Source organism: Pelophylax lessonae (genome assembly GCF_965119305.1).
Source record: "Pelophylax lessonae genome assembly, chromosome: 1".
Classification (NCBI taxonomy): Eukaryota; Metazoa; Chordata; class Amphibia; order Anura; family Ranidae; genus Pelophylax; species Pelophylax lessonae.
In genome coordinates this window covers 435,254,552-435,274,852 of record NC_138768.1, presented here as the reverse complement: position 1 = coordinate 435,274,852, position 20,301 = coordinate 435,254,552, and the positions used below count along the sequence as shown (strand labels likewise).

General features: G+C 40.7%; 1 protein-coding gene across 1 annotated transcript in view; it reads left to right on the top strand.

Moving 5' to 3' along the window:
• FRMPD1 (FERM and PDZ domain containing 1) overlaps window positions 1-20,301 on the top strand; it is a 293,024-nt gene that overhangs the window by 41,714 nt on the left and 231,009 nt on the right. The gene's annotated exons all lie outside the window — the stretch shown is intronic.

Below are 20,301 nucleotides of genomic sequence, written 5' to 3'. Positions count from 1 at the left end.
GAGAGCAGAACTCTGACAGGTCCCTCTCTGCACAGTGAGCAGAGACAGACCTGTCAGCCGCCTGCTCAGCAGGGATCAACAGAGCAAACTCCGCCTAGCTAGTGGAGTCCACCGGGCATATCCGCCCTCATGAGAAAGAGGCCTAAGGATCACCCCATCAAGATAGTTGCTTTCAAAGAGAAATCAGCAGTCTGATACATGCCCCTACTGAGCCAGTCTGAGAGCCCTGCAATTAGTAAAACTCATACTCCCGTTTTTTTCTCTAAGATCGCAAAATTAATTCTGATTAGTTTCTAGTACAGTATTTACCATACTTTGCTATCTGCCTTTAACAAGATAACACAACCCAAAACTCCATATGTTGCTTACAAGTTAAAATCAGTATTTTTTGCTAGAAAATTACTTAGAACTCCCAAACATTATATATATTTTTTTAGCAGAGAACCTAGAGAATAAAATGGCGATCCTTGCAATATTTTATGTCACACAGTATTTGCGCAGCGGTCTTTCAAATGCAATATTTTTGGTAAGAAATACATTTTTTATGAATTAAAAAAAAAAAAAAACAGTATAGTTAGCCCAATTTTTTTGTATAATATGAAAGATGATGTAACACCGAGTAAATAGATACCTAACATGTAATGCTTTAAAATTGCGCACACTTGCAGAATGGCAACAAACTTCGGTACTTAAAAAATCTCCATAGGTCTTAAATAATTTTAATGGTTACTTACCTGTTTAGAGTTACAGAGGAGGTCTTATGCTAGAATTATTGCTCTTGCTCTTACGATCACGGTCATACCTCACATGTGTTGTTTAAACACCGTTTACATATGCGGGCGTGACTTGGGTATGCGTTCGCTTCTGAGGGATGGGGCGCTTTAATTTTTTTTCCTAATTATTTTATTTTATTTTTACACTATTCATTTAAAAAAATATATTTTTGATCACTTTTATTGCTGTCACAAGGAATGTAAACATCCCTTGTGACAGTAATAGGCAGTGGCAGGTACTCTTTATGGAGGGATCTGGGGTCTAAAAGACACCAAATCCCTCCTTTGCACTTAAAAGCATTAAAAACGCCAAGTTTGAAAGTTTTGAATGCTGTCATTTTTTTAAAAATCTAGCGCCTTTCAGTAACCGGAAGTGATGTCATGACATCGCTTAGGGGTTTTTACATCGGAGACCCAATCACAGTCGAATTTGGCTTTGTTAGGGTTTTCGGCCAGCCAGCCGACATGCCGGCTGGTCGCTCAGGTCTCCCGGTGGGACCGGAGACCAATGCAAGCCGCGAAAGGCGGCGGGAGAGGGGCTGCAGAGGCTGCTTAGCTGCATTGATTGTCATTACAAGAAGGCCGACCGTCGGCTCTAAACAGTACCGGGGTGATGCCTCAAGCTGCAGGCATCACCCCTGTACATCCCCTTCAAGCCGCATATTTGCATTCCGTCGGCGCTAATTTTGGGTGCGCATTATATAGTCCTATGTTGACGGATGTTCTTTTTTTATGCCAGGCAACCACAATGTTTCTCAAGAAAAAACTGTTTTTGTGCTGCTTTATCTTCATTTCAAACACAAGAAAAGATGTTTAAAAAAAAAAAAAAAAATGCAGCACAATGCAAAGCAAGTCAAATGCAGCCACTGAACTGCCATGTGTACTACCCCCAAAAAAGTCAATAGGATTTTGATTACCTGTATTTGATAAGCCTTCAAAATGCACACCAAACCCAGGAAAACAATGGCCACCAATATAAGCCCTACTGTTGAACTACCCCATTGGCTTATTATTTATATCAATTGCATACCTCCCAACTTCAATCACTGCAATCTCATGATATTGAAAGAAAGTAAACAGTAAGACTGAAATTGCCAGAAACAATAGAAAACTGAAATGACAGTTTGGGGGAGATCTATCTTTCCTGTGTTATGAAGCACACCGTTGACTTAACCACTGAAGCCCCAGAAGATTTTACCCCCTTCCTGACCAGGGGGTATTTTGCGATCCGGCACTGCGTGAATTTAACGGACAATTGCGCGGTCATGCAACGCTGTATCTAAACAAATTTGACGTCCTTTTTTTCCCCACAAACAGAGCTTTCTTTTGGTGGTATTTGATCGCCTGTGTGATTTTTTGATCATGCGCTATAAACAAAAAAATGCGTCAATTTTGCAAAAATAACAATATTTTTCACGTTTTTTTATATGAAATTCCCCCCCCCCCAAAAAATGTAAAAATCTAAATTTTTTAACATTTTCGGCCAATTTGTTTTATTTATTTTTTTTTTGTTTTATGCTACATATGTTTGGTAAAAAAAATCGCAAAAAGCGTATTTTGATTGGTTTGCGCAAAAGTTATCGCGTTTACTAACAAAGGGAAAGATTTTTGTCATTTTTGTTGTTTTTTTCTAACGCGTAATGGCGGCGATCTGCAATTTTTTTTACGGTACTGCAACATTGCGGCGGACAGATCGGACCCTTGACTGACATTTTTGACACTTTTGGGGTTACCAGTGACATTTCTACAGTAATCAGTGCTATACATATGCACTGTTACTGTAAAATTACACTGGCAGTGAAGGGGTTAACTTTATTTGAGAGGGAGGGGTGGTGTGTGTCCCTAGGGGCATGATTCTAACTGTGATTGGCTGTGGCTTGAAGTGTAGGAACAGTGATCAATGGTCCTACATAGTAGAACCGTATGATCATTGTTTCTACACAGGGGAGAATGACAGGCGGCTTGTTTACACTAGCCGCCTGACTTTCTCCCTCTCCACCGATGAACGCGCTCGCTCCCCAGAGCCTCACAGGCTAGCGACGTAGACCTACATCGCTCTGCCTGTGAGGGGCTGACTGCCGCAGTAAATATACTGTGAGCAGTCGGCAAGTGGTTAAAAATAATTCTGTAAAAAGTTAGGCTCGTTGCTGTTACCTGAAAAGTTTTGGCAGAAGAAAACATTACTTGTTCGGTAGGATCTGAGGATAGGATCTAAAGAAAGTTTGTACTATGTACTATTTTGATGACTGGGGCTTTCATGCTGTGTTTTTTACAGCATCAAACAATGTTTATATAGCTTAAAAATACTTACAGCTACAATAACAGTGCTGTTGCAATACCAGGGGACCATAGCTGTACCATGCACACAACTACTTTTGGAAGTGCTTTTGAATTTCTGTAGAATATACATGCTGCCTTCAGATGAACACTTTAATTACTAACAGGGGTTTTCACATTAACAATGTATGAATTTTTATGTACATTTTTGACAATTTTGCTCTTTTATAATTTGCAGACAAATTTAAAATATTAAAATGATAGTGTAACTCTAGGAAAACCATTGCTTTTAATTTTTGAGTGGAGAAGTGCTAGAGCCCGCTCTCAGATTGTTACTGTTGTTTATGTTTTCTTTAACCACTTCTGAACAGGAAGGATTTACCCCCTTAACCACTTTAGCCCCGAAAGATTTGGCTGCTCAATGACCAGGCCACTTTTTTCAACTTGGCACTGCGTGATTTTAACTGACAATTGCGTGGTCATGCAATGCTGTACCCAAACAAAATTTACGTCCTTTTTTTCCCACAAACAGAGCTTTCTTTTGGTGGTATTTGATCACCTGTGCGCTTTTTATTTTTTGCGATATTAATAAAAAAAAAGCAAAAATTTGGCAAAAAATTGACATTTTCTACTTTGACAGTTAAAAAATATCTAATACAGTATATTAAATGTTTGTCATATATTTAGGCCAAAATGTATTTAGCTACATGTCTTTGACAAAAAAATTCTCAATGAGCGTATTTTTAACCACTTTAAGACCGGAAGATTTTAGCCCCTTCCTTACCAGGCCATAATTTGCGATTCGGCACTGCGTTATTCTAACAGACAATTGTGCGGTCGTGCGACGCTGTACCCAAATTAAATTTACGTCCTTTTTTTCCCCCACAAATAGAGCTTTATTTTGGTGGTATTTGATCACCTTTAAAAAAGAGCGACAATTTTGAAAAAAAAAAACAATATTTTTCACATTCTGATATATAACATCCCCCCCCCCAAAAAAAAATGTATAAATCAACTTTTTTTAACATTTTAGGCCAATTTGTTTTCTGCTATATATTTTTGGTAAAAAAAATCACAATAAGCGTATTTTGATTGGTTTGCGCAAAAGTTATCGCGTTTATTAACTACGTGAAAGATTTGTAATTTTTATTGTTTTTTTTTAATTGCGATTTTTAACGGGACTGCGACATTGCAGTGGACAGATCGGACCCCTAACTGACATTTTTGACACTTTTGGGGGGACCAGTGACATTACGACAGTAATCAGTGCTAAAAATATGCACTATTACTGTAATAATGACACTGGCAGGGAAGATGTTAACATCAGGAGCGATCAAAGCGTTAAATGTGTCCCTAGGGGGTGCTTTCTAACTGAGGGGGGATGGGCTTGCTGCATGAATACAGAGACCTGTGTTCCTAAATAAGAGGAACACAGGATCCCTGTGTTCATTACTGACAGAACAGCGGTCTGACGTGTTTACAATGCCGTTCTGTCTCCACGATAAGCGTTTGCGGGTGCTCAGCGGCAATCGCAGTTGCCGGTCCTGCTGATCGGTTTCCTCTATGGCAAATTCGGTCCCGCGAAGTGATGTACAGGTACGTCGTTTGGCGGGACAGAGCCAACCTGCCGCAGTAAAACTACAATGGCTGGTCAGCAAGCAGTTAAATAGATTCCCCTCCCTTCCTGTCTCGGTGACCCCCAGGGACATCTCTACAGTACAACAGGAATGCAGATAACAATAACGCTCACTTGCGTTGGTGAGACCTATGCAATATACCCATTGGCACCCTTCAGTGCCAATTACTACCCAATTACTACCCCTTCTCAGCAATGCAAAGCATTCTGATAGATCAAAAACATTTCTCGCCAGTGCATGTTCCTCTTTTCTGATACCAGGAAGGTGTGTTGGTAAAAGTGTTTTTGATCTATGAACAGATGGGCCCCTACAACTTATCACTACAGCACCCAGCACATTCATTAGGTTTAAGCCCTGCACACACAGGTCAAATATCTGGCGGTATCTGCCGATTCATTAGAAACCGTGTGTACTGCAGCTGGTCTGACAGAAGTCGGCCGACACCTGGCTTCTGTCGAAGAGGCTTGACTGAAAAAGGTTAAAGGCTAATGGCAGAGATCGCTGACAGGTGTGTTCTGGAGGGAGGCCTTCCCCCTTGTCAAAGCACAATAGCTCTGCGGGGAAGATAGCTGCACTAACATCGGATTGTTAGCACAGTGGCTCCTCCCGAGCTCTTCCGTTTTTTTCATTCAACCTGCTGGGTTGAACGAAAAAGAAAAAGTTTTAGTATGTACTAAGCTTTAGGTTGATAGATCGTAGATTTGATCATTTTAAATTATCGAGAATTATTGGTAAAAACAGCAATGAAACAGCATAATGTGTCTGAATTTGTGTTTTTTTTTTTTATATATTTTTTTTGCAACCAGGGTGCTTTGTTGCCTTTTGATAAAAATTATATGATTTATTAATAGTATAACCAAAATAGAGCAAATGGTTTCTGAAATATATGATTTTTTTCATCCAACAATTTCCTGTAGAAAGAAAAAATAATTCATATGAACATTAACTGTTTTGGCTTCCATTAAACTATTATGAGTACAGTATTTCTATTAAATGTTATATATGTTCGGCATCATTGTAAATTCCTGCATTATTTTACATCATCATGCAGAACCATTCTAACACAACAGTGTGACTGCATTTGGAACCTCTTCTCAAAGCCACAAGATGGTGGTGGTGGTGATCCCCATTAAAACAGCAGGGTTTTTGGGGGACTGACCAGGAGTCAGTTGAATGCTTCATGGGTGAGTGAGTTATTCCTAAATTACATACACATGTTTTGTAAGAAGTTTCAGTCTACACAGAAAAGTAAAACGTTGCTTTAAAGTATTACTAAACCTTCCTTTTTTCACATTAAAGTATCCATATCCAACATAAGGATGGGCATCATAAGTTGTGTGTTTTTTTTTTTTTTTTACAAAATATGTCCCCAATCACTTACAATATTTTGCTTCTCGCACTTCATTTCTTCCCTGAACTTCCAGTTGGGAACCGTACTCAGTAAAAGTCACACAAAGTGCACAAAATGGCCCAAAATGGCCCACAAAATGGTTTTAAAATAAGCAAATAAAAACTTAATTTGCCCATTTTCAACAATTATAATGCTGCCATATACAACACATGCAATTACAAATGATGGGTGGCCAGTACTGCTTTGGGAGCAGCTACCAACCAATTTCCCTGGAGGATGAGCAGGGTTTGGATTCACGTATTTCCGAGTAGCCCCTGCATGTCAGAGAATGGAGCATCACAGCGCCAGACTGTAATGGGCACTAGCAGTGTAGCCACCCTAAAAATGGTAATTGCAAAGACTGATATTTCAGTGGGAAATGAAAAAGAAACCAGAGGCTATAAACCCAAGGAATACATAACACATTGCAAGTGCTAACGTGTACAGCTGTATTCCATTTTTTTATGTAGGGTTTAACACTTAAAGTCCTTATTGAATGAACACATTTATTTGAGATTCAAAAGACAGTTAGGGCCCTTTCACATGGGCTTTTTTTCAGGCGGACCTGATCGGATGCTCCATGCGTCTCTATAGAGCAGCAGATGTCAGCGGTAACATGTCCGCTTACACCTGCTGCTATCCGATCTGATCCTGTCCGTGAAATCCAGTTGGATGGAAACCCTATTTTCCATCCCTCTGGAGGATCGGATCGGATAGAATCGGATGAAAACGGAAAGGCGGTCCGTTCTCATCCGATCTCCCATAGAGGAGAGCGGGGCTCTGACAGGTCCGTCTCTGCACACAGAGCGAAGATGGACCTGTCATCCACCTGCTCAGCGGGGATTGGCGGATCGATCCCCGCTGAGCAAAACAAAGTCTGCCGGGCTGAAACCCTAAGTTCCATTTAGCTGACAAAAAACGATTTAATTGCTTCAACAAATGATGCTAATTTAAAATTCATGAACCAGGCCTGATGTCAATGTTTTTCAGAGCTTTCAATCTTCAATTGGCTCAGTACACATTTTTGGGTACTGGCTGATTTTTTAGGCCTAAACTACATGGGTGAATTTTTAATAGGTTAATCATACCATTCAGGCTGATTTATATATGTGTTAATTGCACTTTACATGTGGTATAAACGGGTGTGAATGGGACCTTAAAGTCACCTACAAATATCTGCAAAAGTAATACAAATGATCTCTGAGGCTGGGTTCCCAATGGTGCAATGTGGGAAACCCTGCGAATCATTTGTGGGTTCGCGCATCGCACCTGAATCGCAGACAGTTCACACTGACATCTGCAAACCTCTGCGAGTGTCAATGTAAAGTTAATGACATCCCCAGATCTGTTCGCAGATCACAGTGTGAACTGTGAAATGGTACAGGAATCAGACCACATGTGATCCAATTCCAGTGCAGACAAAAAAAAAGGGTCCTGCATCATTTTGGTCCAAAGGCAATGCAAATTCAGCCATACAAACTGTATGGCTAAATTCGCAATGCACTGACATTACATGTAATCACACATCAATGTGGTATGAATCTCATGCGATGTCGGTGTTCACACCAGTGTGAACCCAGCCTGACTGGTAAGACAGTTCTGGTGTAAACCGCATATAAATGTTTAGGATGTTTTCTGAGATTAATCACTGTTAGGCCTGATGCACACTGAACGTTTTTTCCTTCCCCTGATGCCTTGATCCTGGGGAAAAATGCAGTATTAAAAAAGTGCCTAAACCCACTATTGTTATCGTGATTGGGAGTGTTTGAACGTGTCAAGCACTTGAGGAATCATTCCATTGGCCACATTCTGTTTAAGGCCAGTCAATAATTTTTGCTGAAACACTTCTCTCCTCAATGCGCTGGCTCTGGGTTTTTTCTCTGCCCCTAAATGCTTTTTTCTCTAAATACCTATAAACACCTATGTGTGCAGGCTAACATAGGCCAACATGGAGGGATTTTTATAGGAAGAAAAAAAATGTCAAACACCCTTGAATATGATGTTTTTGACGCCAATTGTGCCTTAAATTCTACACTGTGGGTTACATGCTAGGGTTCAGTTTGTTCATTTTTTCAATAGATTGCATTATTTATATGTAATTATATCAGTTCATTTGGACATGTAGCTTAGGTCTCAAAAGCACTGGAGCATGTTGTTAATGCTGCATTCTTATCTGTCTGGGGAAACTTAAGCCGGCCAGAGACAGTTGGATCCGGCCAAGATTCGAACCATGTATGGGCAGGCTGAATGTTGCAAAGTTGATTGATCGATCAACTTGGCTACAACCAGCCTGGCAGATTTTACATGTGATTATTGCTAGTGGCTAAGAATAATCGCTATGTGCTCCCAGCGGGGACGACTTCCCCTGATCCCCCGGCCTCCCCTCCCCGGGAGAACACAATGGTTCCGTGGGAGGGATTCACAGTCAGTGTTGATGGGGGGAATTAAGAAATTTTCTTTCCTATGCTCTGTCCATAGCATGCCTGCTATATTTGATTTTTATGGTAATGTCTGTATTTTGCCTAAGTGAAAAAGATGCAAAGTTTCTCTAATTTACTGTTTTTCAGTAGATAAAGGCACTGACTGTCTATATGGGAGCTTCCTAAATATTTGCTTATAGCTAAATTTTAACATCATCTTTTTAGAAGCCTGTCATTCAAATTACAAAGTTCTTTTAGATAGAACCAGTCACTTACTGTGCCTAGATATTACATACATTTTTGGGTTGTTTTAGAACAGATGTACTTTAGTTATCTAAGTGAAGTCTAGCCAATAATTATTTTGGAAAACATAAAATAATAGTTTGATAAAGGGTTTTATTAGATTGCTAGACAATTTTATTTTGAGAATAATATTTTCAGTATCCTTTAGGGCAGTCATGTCCAAAGTCCGGCCCGCGGGCCAGTTGCGGCCCGTCCTTTACTTCCATACGCCCCCCAGAGACATGGCTGATCAATGTCTCTCTCTGTGTCTGAGCCATCGCACATCCCTGCCCCGATGCCGATGCGATGGGGCGGGGGGCGGAGCGGAACTCGGCAGGACTCCGGAGCAGCCGAGCTGCCATGGGAGGCCCGCCCCCCGCTCAGCTCTATGTGCCTGGCGCCGCCCATGACGCAGGAATACACTGCAGAAGGAATGCTGAAGGAATTTGAAATCTGCATTCCTTCTCTCACCACACAGCCACCTGTAGAAGCCCCGTGTGGAGCTGACTGCGGAGGTCTACTGTCTGTCTTAGTAAGTGCGATTTTATCCATAAAGCCCTGATGCTTTATATATTTCCATATATATATATATATATATATATATACATATATATATATACATACACATACACAGTATGTATATATGTGTGTATGTATATATATACACATACATACATACATACACAGTATATATATATATATATATAAATATGTGTATATATATATATGTATATAATGTAAAAAAAAAAGTCCAGGAAGCAGCGCCGAGAGGTAGAAGGGGGCGGGCGGTGCCGGGACATCCGATGACAGCACGTCCTTCCTTCTCCTCTGCCCCGCCCACCCCCTTCTACCTCTCGGCGCTGCTTCCTGGACTTTTTTAAAAGTGATTTGGATAGTGTCAATGGCGCTGGCGAGGCTGCAATTATGGGTACTGCGCTGGCGAGGCTGCAATTATGGGCACTGCGCTGGCGAGGCTGCATGTATGGACACTGCACTGGCGAGGCTGCATGTATGGACACTGGGCTGGCGAGGCTGCATGTATGGACACTGCGCTGGCGAGGCTGCATGTATGGACACTGCGCTGGCGAGGCTGCATGTATGGACACTGGGCTGGCGAGGCTGCATGTATGGACACTGCGCTGGCGAGGCTGCATGTATGGACACTGCGCTGGCGAGGCTGCATGTATGGACACTGCGCTGGCGAGGCTGCATGTATGGACACTGGGCTGGCGAGGCTGCATGTATGGACACTGCGCTGGCGAGGCTGCATGTATGGACACTGCGCTGGCGAGGCTGCATGTATGGACACTGGGCTGGCGAGGCTGCATGTATGGACACTGCGCTGGCGAGGCTGCATGTATGGACACTGCGCTGGCGAGGCTGCATGTATGGACACTGGGCTGGCGAGGCTGCATGTATGGACACTGCGCTGGCGAGGCTGCATGTATGGACACTGCACTGGCGAGGCTGAAATTATGTACACTGCGCTGGTGAGGCTGCATGTATGGACACTGGGCAGGCGAATGCTGCAATTATGGGCACTGCGCTGGCGATTTGTACTTAATTTTAAATGTCAGGCAAAATGGTCGGCCCTCACGCATGTTCACTTCATCAAGTCTGGCCCTCTTTGAAAAAAGTTTGGACACCACTGCTTTAGGGCCTTTTGTTTTTCTGATAATTTGCATTTGTGACTTTTGAATTGGATCATATGGGACAAGTTTTACTAGCTTTTATTTATACTGCAGTTTATTGCATTACACGTTTATGATTGCAAGGTTAATATATGTCAATAGTGATCATTTCGGACCCGAAAACATACTTTCTTGTGATTTGACTTTCCTCCAAGCTCATTGCCCTTGAGCACCTGCCCTTTGTTGAAGGAACAGATTTTTATCAATGTTTCTAAAACGCCTTAAAAAGCAACAAAGATTAAATTATGAATCGTCATGGAGCAGCAGGCACAAAAAGGTGAAACAGTATATATAAACAGCACTTTGGAAAAAAACCAAAAGTAAATATATATATATATATATATTTATTTATTTATTTATTTAAATATATATTTATATTTATGTGTGTGTGTGTGTGTGTATAAGCAAATCCTAGCTGCCACTCAAAATCTGTGCGACCCACTCATGCCACTAAATATATACAAGTAAACAATAGTGAGCGGCGCGTTACATAGAAGAATACCGAACGTTGTGTATGATCAATAAACCAATACCTTATACAATAAGGCTTTATAATCAGTACCAGTAAAGTCCCATCTGGTTAGGTTTTTTTCTTTTTTTCTTTTTGTACTTTATAATCAGTGCTAATCAATAGTGCTCATTAAAAGTGATTAACAAAGTGCTCAAAGTTCACACCAATTTCAATCACTGTAATTGCTCAGTCCCCCGGTGCAATAATCAGTCTTCCAACTGCTTATGATGCCTCATGCTCCTTGTTAGGAAAAAACTCACAAGACAATAATGATCCTTAACACAGTAATGTGTCAGTAAGCGCTTGTTTGACATCACCACTCAGATCACTTTCAGGACATGGAACTCTCCTTACTAACTGTCATAAGCTCGTTGAAGGGAATAGAAACAGAAAGAAAAATTCATAGTGCAACCTGCATTATTAAAAATTGTATAGCCCACATACTACTAAAATCTTTAAAATGTGCGCTCACATGTGTGTGTGCTTAGCTTCCTGAAGAAACCCTTGGCGTGTGAAACGCGCTGAGTCAGGTTCTAGAGGACACCAACATCACTTCCAGTGACAACACTTCCCATCGGTGAAGGACGCACTACTTCCAGGTTCCGAGTAGTGGCGGCTTGTGGTCTCTCTGTTGCAGCTGGATACACTGGGTTCCGTTTTTTGGCACACAGACAAGTGAGTGCACATTTTAAAGATTTTAGAATGTGGGCTGTACAATTTTTAATACAACGGGTTGCACTATGAATTTGTCTTTGCGGTTTCTATCCCCTTCAATGAGCTTATGACATTTGGTGTGGAGTCCTGGTCCTGAAAGTTATCTAAATAGTGGAGTCATAAAGACACACAAGCACTTACTGACCCGTTATGGTGTACTGTAAAGGGTCATTATTGTCTGGGGAATTTTTTTTTCTAATGAGGGGTGTGTGGCATCACAAGCACTTGGAAGATTGGAGCACTGAGCAAATACAGTGTTGGAAATTGGTGTGAACTTTGAGCACATTGTTTTGGCACTTTGTTCATCACATTTAATGAGCACTATTGATTAGCACTGATTATAAAGTGTTTCCATTGTATAAGGTATCGGATTATTAAAAATACACAACATTTGATATTTTATATATAAAGTGCCTCTTACTATTGTTTACTTGTAGGCAAAAATAGGTGCCTGCACATACCTTCAGCTTATGTAAATGAACCTCCAACTTACATTTTTTAAAGAAGGGCTTCTATCAATGGGCAAACAATTTGGGGGAGCATACCCATGTATTTCTAAAGCTGCTGCAGCTATGAACCAAAAGACATGTATATTAAAAAAGAATAGCGCGCAAATGCAAAAGAAATTACTACCAAATCTGAAGACAATCCATAAATAAAAATGGGAATTTTTATTCATGGATAGTGTAGGACCCACTGATAATGGGGTACTTTGACGCAGTAGTGGGCTTGAGCACGATATAGCCATATGGTGGGACCAAATCCCCATTTTTATTTATGGATTGTCTTCAGATTTGGTAGTAATTTCTTTTGCATTTGCGCGCTATTCTTTTTTAATATACTTCTATCAATGAACTTTCATTATCTGCTACATAGCAGACCCCAAAAGAATAGTGTTCGTACACACACTAATTACTTCATCGGATATTCAAAACACTACCAGTGACAGTTGTATGCTCTGGTACAATACAGGGTGTATAAGGGTATTGCCTAGCTGTAATAGCTCTGTAAGACTTAATAACAGTAATAAGGGTAGCAGTATAATACGAGAGAACAGCTGTTACATGTAATGTTTTAAGTACATTCTATATATTATATTATACTGTTATAAGGTATTCGCAGTCTTCGGTGCATCCCCAGTTGAACTAAATTATTTCAGCACCTGTAAAAATCTTGTACTTTATTGTTTTGTCTTCCTGAGATTGGAGCTAGTACGGTGCTTAATTCCAAAGACATTGATAGGTGATGGCCCTTAGAAATATAGCATGGTACTGGTAGCATGTTTGGGAAAATCCCAAATGTTGCAAATAACTTACCCATTCGCAGTAGCAATATATTGTTATTAAATGCACCACCTACCACCTCTAGTTTTGTCCCACAACTGCTACTGCCCATACATTGTAAGAGAAACTCTAGCCACTTGCGTTTTAAGAAAGTTCCTACTATCCATGCATGCAGTGCAGGCACCATTTTGTGCTGGGCCACAGCTGCATGTTTGGTGGTGGCAGTGTTGGGGGTAACTAGTTACAAAGTAACGGATTACACTTTTTATGGTAACTAAGTAAAGTAACTAGCTACAATACTAATATTGGTAACTACACTACTTTACTAGGCTATAGGAGGTAACTACACTACTTTACTAGGCTATAGGAACGCGCTTTCCTGCGTTACCCAAGCCGTGCGATACAATCTTTATTTCGAAGAATAGAGAGGGATGAAGTTTATGACTTTTTGTTGCACTTTATGTTTTATTCTGTTTTTTCAGGTTTTGTTCTCATGTTTCCCAAAGCCTGCGTTTATACAATAAACTCTATGCAGAGTGTCATGTATCTTCTACTACACGGTCAATGAAGAAAGAGTAAAGTAAAGTAATAAGTAGTGAAGTTACTTTCAAATGCAGTAACTAGTAAAGTATTCTCGTTACAATTTACAGAAGTAACTAGTAACTAGTTACATTTTTTGAGTAACTACCCCAACACTGGGTGGTGGTGCCATTTTTTTTTTTTAAAGACAAGCAAACAGCAGACACTTTTTTATTTCCACACAGCAGCATTTTTTCCCAGAAATCTCACAACTGCATATATACAGAATAAATATACTTACAATGTATGTTTTCTAATGTTCAGCTCTTAATTTGTACAGTATTTACATACCGTTTTGTTGGAGGCCAGAGGAAGAAGGCTAAGACTCAGGTGATACCTGAAAATACCTGAAAATATCCAGATAGTTGAAAGCTCTGAGCAGGAGTGATGGAATTTATATCACAACAAAAAAAATGAATGCCCCCCCTAAGGATGCTAAAAAAAAATGATTTCACTTGGACCCTTACCAGTATATATAATTTTTGGTAAAATGTATTCTCTGTAATTATTTTATTTCAGCTCACTGGATTTTAAACAATAATTGATAATAGATCTATTTTACAGTGGCCATTAATCTTTTCATGCTTTAATGTTTCACAGAAAAAAACACTAATTTAGCTAAACTGTAATTTACTGGAAGAGGTTTCAGTTTTAGCACCTCCCAAGCATCTTTCATTCTAATTTCACTTAGCACTATGGGCCTCAATTAGTAGACACCGCTAATGATATTTAGAATGACTTGATGGTATCCAGTAAATAAGCACTTGTAGGTAAATGACTGCTAATACCATACTCTACTGCAGAAAGCAGTAGAAAATCATTATTATTTTTCTCCTAATCTCTTGAGCCCTGGTAGTATGAGAAGGATGCATTTTAGATTACTGTTAAGAGTTACTCTATTGTGTTACTCCCCTGCTCTGCATCTTACAAAGAAAGTCTCAAGTGTAATGTAAAGAAAAGGATACAGTGGTTGGCTTTTTGTCCATGGAATTAGGCGTTATTGCCATGGAATCCATCAGAGAGTAAATCTGATGTCAGCAATTGCAGCTTTTAAGCCCTGACTTTTGTACAGTGCACAATTTTAATTCTTAATTTCTCTTTGAACTCTATTGCAAAGTATATGTGAACAAAGAAAATATATATAATTAACAAAAAATCTTTTCTCAAGGCCAAGTAGGTAAGTAAAAGTTGGCTGTATGCAGCACCAGCATTATCAATCTAATGGAGTAATGGTAGTTTTTTACACCAGTATCCCAGCGATGGTATCTTTTGGTATGGGAAAGTTTGGTCTTGGCTGGTCTTGATGCAGAAGAAGTGAAAAAGCAAATAAGGAATTATGTCTACAATAGAAGGAGTTAGTGTCAGAGAATTACAGGGAGGGATAGTTTTGGGATTATAGGAAGGTTAGTGTGAGGGTCAATATTGGGTAACAGGGAGGGTAAGTGTTAGGGTTAGAGAGAGGAATAATTTTGGGTTACAGAGAGGGTTAGAGTAAAGGCTAGTGTTAGCATTAAGGATGTGTTTGCTTTTGGGTTACAGAGATGGTTAATTGTAGGCTCACGGGGAGGCCTAACATTGGGGGTTACAGAGAGGGATGCTGTAGGGGCTAGTGTAAGTATTACAGGGAGAGTTAGCTTTTGGATTACAGGAAGAGGTAATCTTAGATTTATGGGGAGGGCTTAAGTTGGGAGTTACAGGAAGGGTTTAGTGTAGGTTTACAGGGAAGATGATTGTAGGGCTTAGTGTTCTGGCTAAGGTTACAGGAAAAGGTAATCTTAAGCTGGGTACACACTATACAATTGTCTTTAGATTTTTTCCTATAGATTTACCAAAACCATATAATATGAGCTCAAACCTAAACACTTTCAATTTGTACGTAATCAGGTCGGCCCTTCTACTACACAGTTGAAGGCAAATCTAAAGGAAATTGAACAAAAAAAGTTGTATAGTGTGTATCCAGCTTTAGAGTTACAGGGAAGATTGGTGTAAGGATTGTGTTACAGGGAAGGTTAGTGTTAGGCACCATGTACACGGGACGTTGTTAAAAGTCCCTTTGAATGCTGGATTTTTTAGGACGTTTGAAACGTCCGTTCGGTCGCGTTTGTACCCGTGTTTAGTGGGCGTTTAGCGGCGTTTGCGGGCGTTTGCGTTTAGAAGCGTTCCTAGAGGTCAAAAAAATTATTCCCCTTTAAAATGGAAAAACGCGAACGCTAAACGCGGGTCATCGCGTTCGGACGCGTTCGGACGCGTTCAGACGCGTTCAGACGCGTTTGTGCGTTTGAAACGCCGGGAAACACACGTTCGAACGCAAATAATTGCGTTCTAAAAACAGTCCCTGAACGCAACTGCCTGCAAATGACTGTAAACGACCTGGTGTACATGGACAGATAAGATAAAATGTAGATGGGTTCAGGGGCTTCTGAAAAAAACGCCCAACTGCTCCTAAACGGCCATTTCCAGCGTCCCGTGTACATGGAGCCTAAGGGTTATTGTTAAGGATAAAGGGAGAGTTAGTGTTAGTGTTACAGGTAGGGTTAATGTAGGGGTTATTGTTAGGGTTACAAGGAGGGCTACTTTGAAGGGTGTATAGAGTAGGCCATTATTTTCAGCCCATAGATCCCACTGGGAGCTGAGTTATAATTTTTATGCTATTTGTGTACATAAAATATTACTTTGCACTTCTGAAAAAAATTGTTGCCATTTATCGTTTATAAAAATGGGAGCAAGCGTGTTGTTAATGGCAGCTAGACGGATTTTAACCACTTTACCACCGGAGGATTTTGCTGTCTTACGTCTGGGCCACTTTTTGCGATTCGGCACTGTGCGACTTTAACTGACAATTGCGCAGTCATGCAAAGCCGTACCCAAACGAAATTTACGTCCTTTTTTTCCCACAAATAGAGCTTTCTTTTGGTGGTATTTGATCACCTGTGCGATTTTTACTTTTTGCGCTATAAACAAAAAAAGAGCGACAATTTTGAAAAAATAACAATATTTTTCACATTTTTTTATATGAAATTCCACCCCCAAAAAATGTAAAAATCTAAATTTTTTATGATTTTAGGCCAATTTGTTTTCTGCTACATATTTTTGGTAGAAAAAATCGCAATAAGCGTATTTTGATTGGTTTGCGCAAAAGTTATTGCGTTTACTAACTAAGGGAAAGATTTCTGTCGTTTTTGGTGTTTTTTTTTTTTTAACGAGTAATGGCGGCGATCTGCGATTTTTTTTGCGGGACTGCGACATTGCAGCGGACAGATCGGACCCTTGACTGACATTTTTGACACTTTTGGGGGTACCAGTGACATTACTACAGTAATCAGTGCTATAAATATGCACTGTTACTGTAAAAATGACACTGGGAGGGAAGGGGTTAATTTTATTGGAGAGGGAGGGGTTAATGTATGCCTGGTGCTTACTGACATGTGTGGGGGGAGGTGACTGAGTGACACAGTGACAGATCGCAGGTTCAGCTATGCTGAACCCTGCAATCTGACCCTGCCTGTCACTTAGGAGATCCGCCCGCTTTGTTTACACAAGCGGGCGGATCTCCACACTCGATTCCCCGACGATCGGGGAAGAGCAGCGGCAATCGCCGCTGCTCCTCCCCTAGCCCGACTCCCGCTGTGACTGAATACAGCGGGAGTGAGCCGCCGAGAGAGGGGGATGTCTGGCGATGTAGGTCTACGTCGCCAGACGTTATCGAACCACTTTGCCGCAGTAGAGCTCTAGTGAGCAGCGGTAAAGTGGTTAACTTTCACTTTCATAGTTCCAGATTCGTCAAAGCTCAGAATTCATTTTTATTAGGTAACTGCTTTAAGGATTTTCTGTATCAAGAAAAAAATGGCTACCTGAATTAAAACCTATTACGGCCCAAGTTTAGGACTCCAGTAGTATAAACATCCCTATCACAAACTTGGGTTTTTCTAACTGAGCATGCAGTAAATAAATGCATAATCTGAGTTTATTTTCAGTGAAAACTGCATGCCAAGATTATTAGCATATCCATAGATACAATCAGCTCAGGTTATATGCAGATATACATTTTCTTTATGTAAAGGACCAGGTTCTATTTCACCCATCTTCCTGGCCACCCTATTGACTGGTTAATGTGATGACCAGCCTCACTGACCAATAGTAAAGCTTGGAAACTGGAACATGGCTGGACCAAGCAGAAAAAGTTGAAAATTGGATATTCTGGATCAAATCTACTGAGCAGTTTTCACTGAAGGTAATCTCTGCTTTTACAAAGGTTTGAAATATATTTACTGTAGATATAATTATTTGCTAAGGTAGGGATTAAATTCTTGGTTTAGGAAAATACAGATGAACCCAGTGGGTATGTTACCTTTAATCTAATCACCTTTGAATTAGTGACTCCCAGCAGACTTTCCCTCTATTGCATTATTCATTGTAGAAGATTAAAGCTCAGACAGTAGCTAAATACACTGCTTTCAAGTAATCCCTTCCATTTGCAAACTAGAATTCAGTAGAAAGCACTTTGTCTAGGAAATACATTTTATATTAGTAGATGACAATTTCAACTAAAGTGAACGAAGATGTATAGTGCTCTGGTTGTATAACTAAAATGGGTTTTCCTGACAGACTTCCATGGCAGCATACGTTTGGGTAGCCCCGCCCTCGCTCCTACCCCATAGGACCCCACTCCTATAAATTTTCATGCTGAGCCAGTGGCCGCATTCCTTTTTTGTCCTCCTCACTCATAATGTGGACCATTTTATATGAAGTTCCTTTTGTAGGCTGCTAGAATGCCTAAAATAGCAGAGGTACATGCATTGTAAGTATTTAGCACTTCCAAAGGAGTGCATTGTCTTTTTTCCTATGATGTTTAAGCTAGAAGATCATTCTTCAAGAGGGGTACAAATTGAACAGAAGGACAGAGCAGCAGAATGTCTTAGTGGTCAGAACCCTACAGTACTGGGTTGCTCAAGTTCAAACCCTAACCAGGACACTTCTACCTGCACTGCAGGATGTCAGATTAAGGCACTTATGGGGAAGAGGTTTTCCGGCATAATGAGTCGCCTGTTTGGTTGATATGGCCTTCATCAGCTTAGCCATATACATGCAGTTGTCATTGGAGGATGCTGTGCCCTTCAGGGGTATACTCCATCAGGATGATTGGGTGTGTCCTTTGAGGGTGTAGCATCTTCTGATGATAGCCTTGTGTTGGACTTGTCCCTAAGGGGTATATCTGTCTGCAGTTGCAGTCTGGGAGCCTGCCTTAAACCCTTGCCTCTCTTCCAATGCAATAGAAGTTGGGATAAAGAATATTCTATCCTAAATAATAATTCTGACAAGTGGGACAACCTGGTCTGCGTTGCAAGAGTTTATTCTGCCCCTTCAAGGCTAGTTTATCTCGATGGCAATGGCAAATAGCTGGAGATGATTCTACAAGTAGAACATTCTTGTCTGCATTGCGAGAGTCTAAGCAATCCTCTTAAAGGGCTAGCTTCATTTGATAGCAAAAAAGGGGGAATAATTCTACAAGTGGGACAATCTTGTCTGCATTGCGAGAGTCTAGCAGTTTCTTTAAAGAGCTAGCTTCAATTGATAGCAAATAGCTGGAAATACTTCTACAAGTGGGACAATCATGCCTGCATTGCAAGAGTCTAGCAGTCCCCTTCAAGGGCTAGCTTCATTTGATAGCAAATAGCTCGAAATAATTCTACAAGTAGGACAATCTTGTCTTTATTGTTACAGTCTAAACAGTCCCCTCCAAGGGCTAGCCTCATTTGACAGCTAAGGACTGTGTTTAGTCTGGCCTCCTTCCCTCATTGTACAAGTCTGCTGAATTAAAGAGGACTGCAGTTCAAGAGTCAGTGTCTAACTCCAAAAATGTTTGCCCCTGCAATTCTGGTCTGGAGTCCAGAAAGAATTGGAGAGAAAGAGTCCTCAACCAAGTAGTCAGCAAAGAGCTCTACTTCTGGGGGAGAGGTTGCTTACTGGCCTTTTTCATATTTGTACCACCCATACGTACCTTATGGGTACCTGGTTTCTCCCTTTCTGCTAGGAAGATACAGCTTTGGTCTCGGATGGTTGGACCTTCATGTCAAGCACTTCAGGCCACGTTGTTCAATCAGCCACCTTCAAGCCTCTGACTTTGTCAGGAGCAACACTATGCACGTTCTGCTAGCCAACGTGGTTCTTACCGTCTCTAGGGATGTCAATTCCAATTCCAACAAATGTGGTTTTAAGAGGAGTACTATTGTTGCTCAGATGGATGCCTATTTCCAATCCCCAGATCTGTCTTCTGACATATCTCTGTTTCTACATGGATTAAGATGTCATGCAGCATATATGTCTGCTGGTTGGGTTCTCGATCCACTCTTCTAGACAGGAATTCCTGTCAAGTATACAGAGGGAGTTCTTAGAACCTTACAAGAGATTCACTGGCTAGTCTTTCAAAAAGGGTTGTGACTCCTACGCAAATCCTTGTGTATCTGAAAGCTTGATTCATTATGGTTCAGGATACATCATTTTTGCCACTAGAGCATACTGGTGGTAGGATGCTGGGTATTCCTTACTTTCCTCTCTTCACCTGTCAGTGTCTCAATACCTGAGTCACAGTAGAGCCAAGGGGAGCTGCTGAGCTGGGGGGGGGGGGCTGGATGAGGGCAGAGATAACAGGAGACTGCAGAGATCCATGTATTTTCATTGAGAGGCCAGAAATGTGCAGGCAAACAATGGTGTGAATGTGTCTGTCTGTTTGTATATATACATATA